Source organism: Suricata suricatta, chromosome 3 (genome assembly GCF_006229205.1).
Source record: "Suricata suricatta isolate VVHF042 chromosome 3, meerkat_22Aug2017_6uvM2_HiC, whole genome shotgun sequence".
In the NCBI taxonomy this organism is placed as follows: Eukaryota; Metazoa; Chordata; class Mammalia; order Carnivora; family Herpestidae; genus Suricata; species Suricata suricatta.
The window spans coordinates 127044080-127049612 of record NC_043702.1 but is presented as its reverse complement, the minus strand read 5'-3'; the positions used below and the strand labels follow the sequence as shown (position 1 = coordinate 127049612).

At 45.9% G+C, this 5533-nt stretch overlaps 1 long non-coding RNA gene across 1 annotated transcript; it reads right to left on the bottom strand.

Moving 5' to 3' along the window:
* Positions 1-1048: 1048 nt before the first annotated feature.
* Positions 1049-4189, bottom strand: LOC115286666. Its single transcript, XR_003906198.1, has 4 exons — positions 3992-4189; positions 3473-3602; positions 2831-2999; positions 1049-1436 (listed from the first exon to the last, which is right to left on the bottom strand). It is a non-coding gene; the product is annotated as an uncharacterized LOC115286666 (long non-coding RNA).
* Between the last annotated feature and the right edge of the window lie 1344 nt (positions 4190-5533).

Genomic DNA, 5533 nt, shown 5'->3' with positions numbered 1-5533 from the left:
GGACTAGCAAAGGCTCATGGGAATGTAGCTGGCTACATGGGAATCAGCTAGGAGCTCATTAAATGCCATTGTCATGCACCATCCTGGAGATTCTGATTCAGTAGATCTGATGTGGTGCCCAAGAATCTGTATTTTTAACAAGCTCCCAGGAGGTGTGGTACACTGATCTAGCCTTTCCCACTGTCGTTGTACAGAACCACTCCTAAAGCATTGCATTAAATAATCTTTCTTTTTAGAGACCTCCATAGAATTTTTGGAACTTCCTTCACTAGAGATGTTCTTTGTACCAAGTTGTCATGTGAGAGACCCACAACTCAGTGTATCTTGGTTCATTCATTCTTTCATCCATTTGTCTCTCGATTCAAACAAATATTTATTGTGCACCTATGATGTGCCTGACACTGTGCTAACTTGCATATCTTCTGAGGAGCTCCCTTGTCATTGCAAACCCCATGATTTAAAGCCTCTTATTTCTCCTTTTTGGCCTTGAATAAATAGAGATATATAAAAACTTTCCTTTCTGCTTTACTGTTTGCTTTTCTCTTTTCCATGGATTATCTCTAAAGTAAGACGGAAGCTTTTCTTCCCATAAACAGAGAGTCCTTGAATTCCTCCGAATCACGAATCAGATAGTTTGGAGGGACCTCGAGACCCAGTCCTCAAAAATGTGAGGTTGCATTATCCGCATTTCACCGTTTACAAATAAACTAAACAAAAGGCAAGAATATTAAGTGATTTTCCCAGCATCAGAATTAGGAAATGTAGGGCTCAGATCTCCTCTCTCTTCCTTTTTATTTCTTAAAATAATGTTTATTCAGACTGTTTTTATTCTAAGATAATGTATGTGAGAGCAATATTGTCCCATTTAAAAAATACTACCTTTCAAACATGCGTCTGGCTGGTTTGAGGAATGGGCCTTTTCTTCTCCTGCCGGGCTCATAATTAGTTATTGACATCTTCTGATATTCACTAGTGTACGCTTATAAATAAATATCACATGCCCCTAAACTGAGCCAGCCAACATCTATTAAATGGTGGACAAGTAAAATGTTGTTAGCTGTGCTTTATTTTCCTAGGCTGCAGTGGGGCCCAGAGGGTTTTTCCGGGACTTTCTCTAGCCCTGGAGAGTGGAAAGTGCCCCACCCCCTCCTGCCTGCTTCTCCTGTTTCTACTCTGTCTCTCTGTTCCATTATCACCAGCAGCTTCTCATGTCCATAGGGATGCAGGTCTCCAGGCAGTTCTGAAAGCCATCATGGGATCCGCTGGTGTAGGGGTGTGGCAGCTGGGAGCCCCTCTATCCCCATTCCTTCCGTACTTGCCTCAGACTTCACAGGGTCCAGGATGGTGCTGCCCTCCTGTGGCGAGTCACATCCTATGGCGGGGGGCGGGGACAGGGCCGCCAGGGGACCCATGTTTCTGACCTGTGTGGCAGAGGACTGGGATAATCACAGAATTTATCATTTTCATTTTAAACAAAGTCCTACCATATCTTACTCAGTTCCTCTTTTTACGGGTTTTGAGATAGAGTTGCTTCCTTTCTTTGCTCACATGGATCCAGAAGTCAGTGGAAGGAATGTGTAGGCATCAGAGAAGCCCCCAGAACCAACAGCTGGGGACTCAGATCCTGGGACAGATAATGGGAGTAGGAGTGCGGTGCTTGTCATAGGTCAATGGAAGCTTGAGATTTGCAGGATTTTCTGGGCCAAACAATATTAGATACTTGGTGGTCTCAAGGAAAGGGCAGGATGTTCTATGTTTGTTTGTTTGTCTGTTTGTTTATGCACCTGGCATGCAGAGGGGACTTGATTTCCTCAAGCCGGTGGCTTTTTTCTTTCTTTCTTTTAACCACTTTTATATACAATTAATATCATGAATTTTCACTGCATTTACTGGGAATCTGGTCATTCGAAATAGCCCCTTTTGCTGTTAACAATGCAATATGAAGTTCAGAGGATCTAGAGAAATGAACTGGTTGAATGTCAACCAATAGTACTAATTCTGAAATTGATGAAATTCATACCTTTTTCTCTCCTACCCCTCTCTCACTTTATTTAGTTGGTCCAGATCACTTGGAAATTAATCGAACTCTTTTGTGTACACATGTCCTCCTCTTCTCCCTTACCCCAGCCCACTGCCATCGCCACCACCCGCTTTATCCCAAGAGAGCCTCAATTAGCTCCCTTTGCAGAACTGTGAACTTGGGAGCAGCCTAGTAGCAGGCCTGACTGTTGGTATTTGTCCCCTGAATGTTCAAACGGTTTATTTGCATATTTCCTGAGGAGGTGAGTTCTAGGAAGCCCCCAGTGTCAGCTGCCATGGTCACCCTTCTGGGATAACTGGAGTGGAATGGCATGCCTCATTGTGTCTCTGCTCCAGATTTATTTTGATGCTGGGAAATGGGGGGTGGAAGGGGAGAGTGTAGGGCAAAAGGAAGACAGATGAATGGTTAATAGAGGCTGAAGTGGCAGATTGAGAGAGAACAGAAACACAATGGGCAGACCGATGGATTGATAGATTGGACCCAGAGATGTAAATAGGATAGTTTATCTAAGCTGCTTAGAGTCTCTTTTTCCTATCTATCCATCTATTTATCTATCTGCCATAAGCAGGAACTGAGGGGGAACAGACAGATCCCTGAGTGGGATGGATTAGCGGCAGGCACAAGAGCCTCCTGGCACCTCAGACTTCGGGAGAGGGAAGGGCTTGGGGACCTGGGGACAGATTAACAGGTGCTTCCCAGGAGGGCTGCCTGCCCCTTCTGTGCCCCAAATGAGAGCACGATCAGCGCCCCATGGAGAAGGTTTGCTCTGGCCTCCGAGTGCACACTCACCTGCCTTCCTGCCTCCGACCCCTCCTCTGACAATTTGCAGAGGCTCTCTTCTCAGACCCCAGAAAGCGGACAGCTGCCAATCGGAGAAGGAAGCCGAGAGAGCAGGGCTTGGTGCTCACATACATTTTTATCCCTGAGCCTTGCTTTAAATTCCAGTCAGGCGTCCAGTCTTGCAACAACAGGGGAAAGGAAGAGGAGGGGGAAAAACGTGAAGGAAAGCTAACAGTGCTCCTGCCGTTCTGGAAAGCTGTCAGCTGTCAGGTCTGCTTAACTGACAACCTGGTCTCCGGAGCCCTGGGAGCCCAGCCTCAGGTTGGGTGCGGGCTGGCCTGGGGTGGAGTGCGGAGGGGCTGCCATGCCACCTACCCCAACCCTGCCTAGGCCTGTAAGGGGCGCAGCCCTGGGCTACTCAGCAAGCTTGGGGGAGGGTCGCGGGGAGTAGGGAAGTATGTTCTCTGTTCCCTCTGCCATCCTGGGGAAGAAGGGGAAATGGGGTACAAAGACAGCTGTGTTGTAGAAAAGTCAGGCTGTCTCAGGCCCTCCCACATTTGCTGGGACAGGAGAGGTTTCCTGGGCTATGGAGGGGTGAAAGGGGGAGAATTTGAGGATTCCAGAACTCACTTCAGGTGCAGGGGAACTCACCTTTGCCCCTGTCACACTGGAATTGAGTAGCAGCCAGAGGCTAGCTGGCCCTCCCCTCTTCTCTCCATGAGCTGGCTTCCAGATTCTCTTCCTTTCTCCTCCTCTTTTTCTCTCTGCTGGGCCCGTGTCCCTAGGTATGAAATTCCTATGAATCTCAAGATCACCTTTGCAGGACGAACTCTTGTGTCAAGTGGGAAGGCATGGCTGGGCTCCATTCCAATCCCCACTGCTTACTATGTGACCTCGGTTCCTGTCATCCCCACTACCTTCTTAGCTATGTGACCTTGATCCCATTCCCCACTGCTTTCTCACTGTGACCTTGATCCTCATCCCCACTACCTACTTATGTGTGGTTTTGAGCAAAGAGGCCTTGTCTCAATAAAGGGAGATAATCTTTAATCCACTGATCAAATGACATTGCTCATATGGAGACGTTCCATAAACTATAGAAGTATATAAGATAGTATTCTTCCCTGATTTATCTTTGTTTCCTTGACAGCCCCTAGCACAAAGACTTACACAGGGTAGGCACTCAAAATAGTCCAATGAAAGCCAAATGAGTGTAGCAGAGGAATGTTTCTCTAAATTTGATCATAGAACATCTGGGCGCCATTGCAGAGCTACAGAATCAGACACGCTGGGAGGGGGCCTGAGAATCTACACTTCACCTGGCTGCACAGGTCTTCAGTATTTCAAAAGTTGGAAGTTTCTGTTTGAAGTAGGAAAGCGGAGGGTACATAACAAGGCTTTGTGATGATTTTCAAGGTCATAGACTATGTCATTGTTGAATCCCCAGCACACAGCACAGTGCCTGATAAGCAGAGTGCTCCCTCAGGACAGAGTTTTATTTCTTGGGGGTTACAATCAATGTTTTGGTAGAAAACACGCAGCCAGGGTTTCACCAGTGAATAAAGCACAGTCCCTACCATCAAGGGAGTCCCTACCCCAGTGAATAAAGCACAGTCCCTACCCCAATCACATGCAAGGTAATTTTAAGACACTGCTGAAGTACAGCCACAGACTTCCACAGAAACCTCAAGGGAAGAGGCACCTGGGGCGCCAAATGTATAGAGGTGCTACTCTAGGGTTTGTAGAAGCACCTCCTTAAAGTTTATACCATAGGGGCTTTCCCTGTCTTACCCTATTCCTGGCCCTGGGGCAAGGGGCAGGGATAGAGAAGGCTTCTGGAAGCAGTCATCAAGTCTGTGAAGACTGACAGGAAGGAGTTTTCCAGGGGACTCTTAGGGAGGAAGACATTCCAGGCAGAGGGAAGGGCATGAACAAAGCACAGGTGCTAGAAACACGGTGGAGGCATGAGGACGCACCCCATGCAGAGGTTAGCAGGAAGGTCAGATGAAATGTGGAGACTCAGGAGACACGGGGAGATGAGGGACATAACATGGAAGGACTTGTCCGCCATATTAAGGGCCTTGGGGTTTGTCCTACTGGCTATGGGAAGCAGGAGGTGTCCTGGTCAGTTTGTGCTTCTAACAGAACATTCTGGCCAATCTCTAGACACTGCACTGTCCAAGTCATAGATATTGTGAGGTACAAAGGCCAGCCACATGTGTAGCTCTGAAGTTTCTAGTAGCCACATTAAAAAAGGAAAAGGATGTAAGCGATGAATCACGGGAATCTACCCCCCAAAACCAAGAGCACATTGTATATACTGTATGTTAGTCAACTTGACAATACATTATATTTTTAAAAAATAAAATAAAAAAGGAAAAAGAAAAGAAAACCTGATTTGGATAGTATATATATTTTTTTACTTATAGCCAAATATAAGCATTATAATCATTTCAAGATATAATCAATTTTAAACAATATTAATAAGATACTTTATATTCTTTATTATTGTACTAAGTTTTCAAAATCTGGTGTGTAATTTGCACTTATAGTACATCTTAATCCAGTCTGGCCACACTTCAAGTGCTCAGTGCCCACATGTGGCTAATGGGTATAATATTGAACAACACGTGTCTACAGGAAGGAATCTAGTTGCTAAAAAACAGAGGCTGGTTTTTACAAGGTCAAGGGAAGATGATACATTTCTTTCTT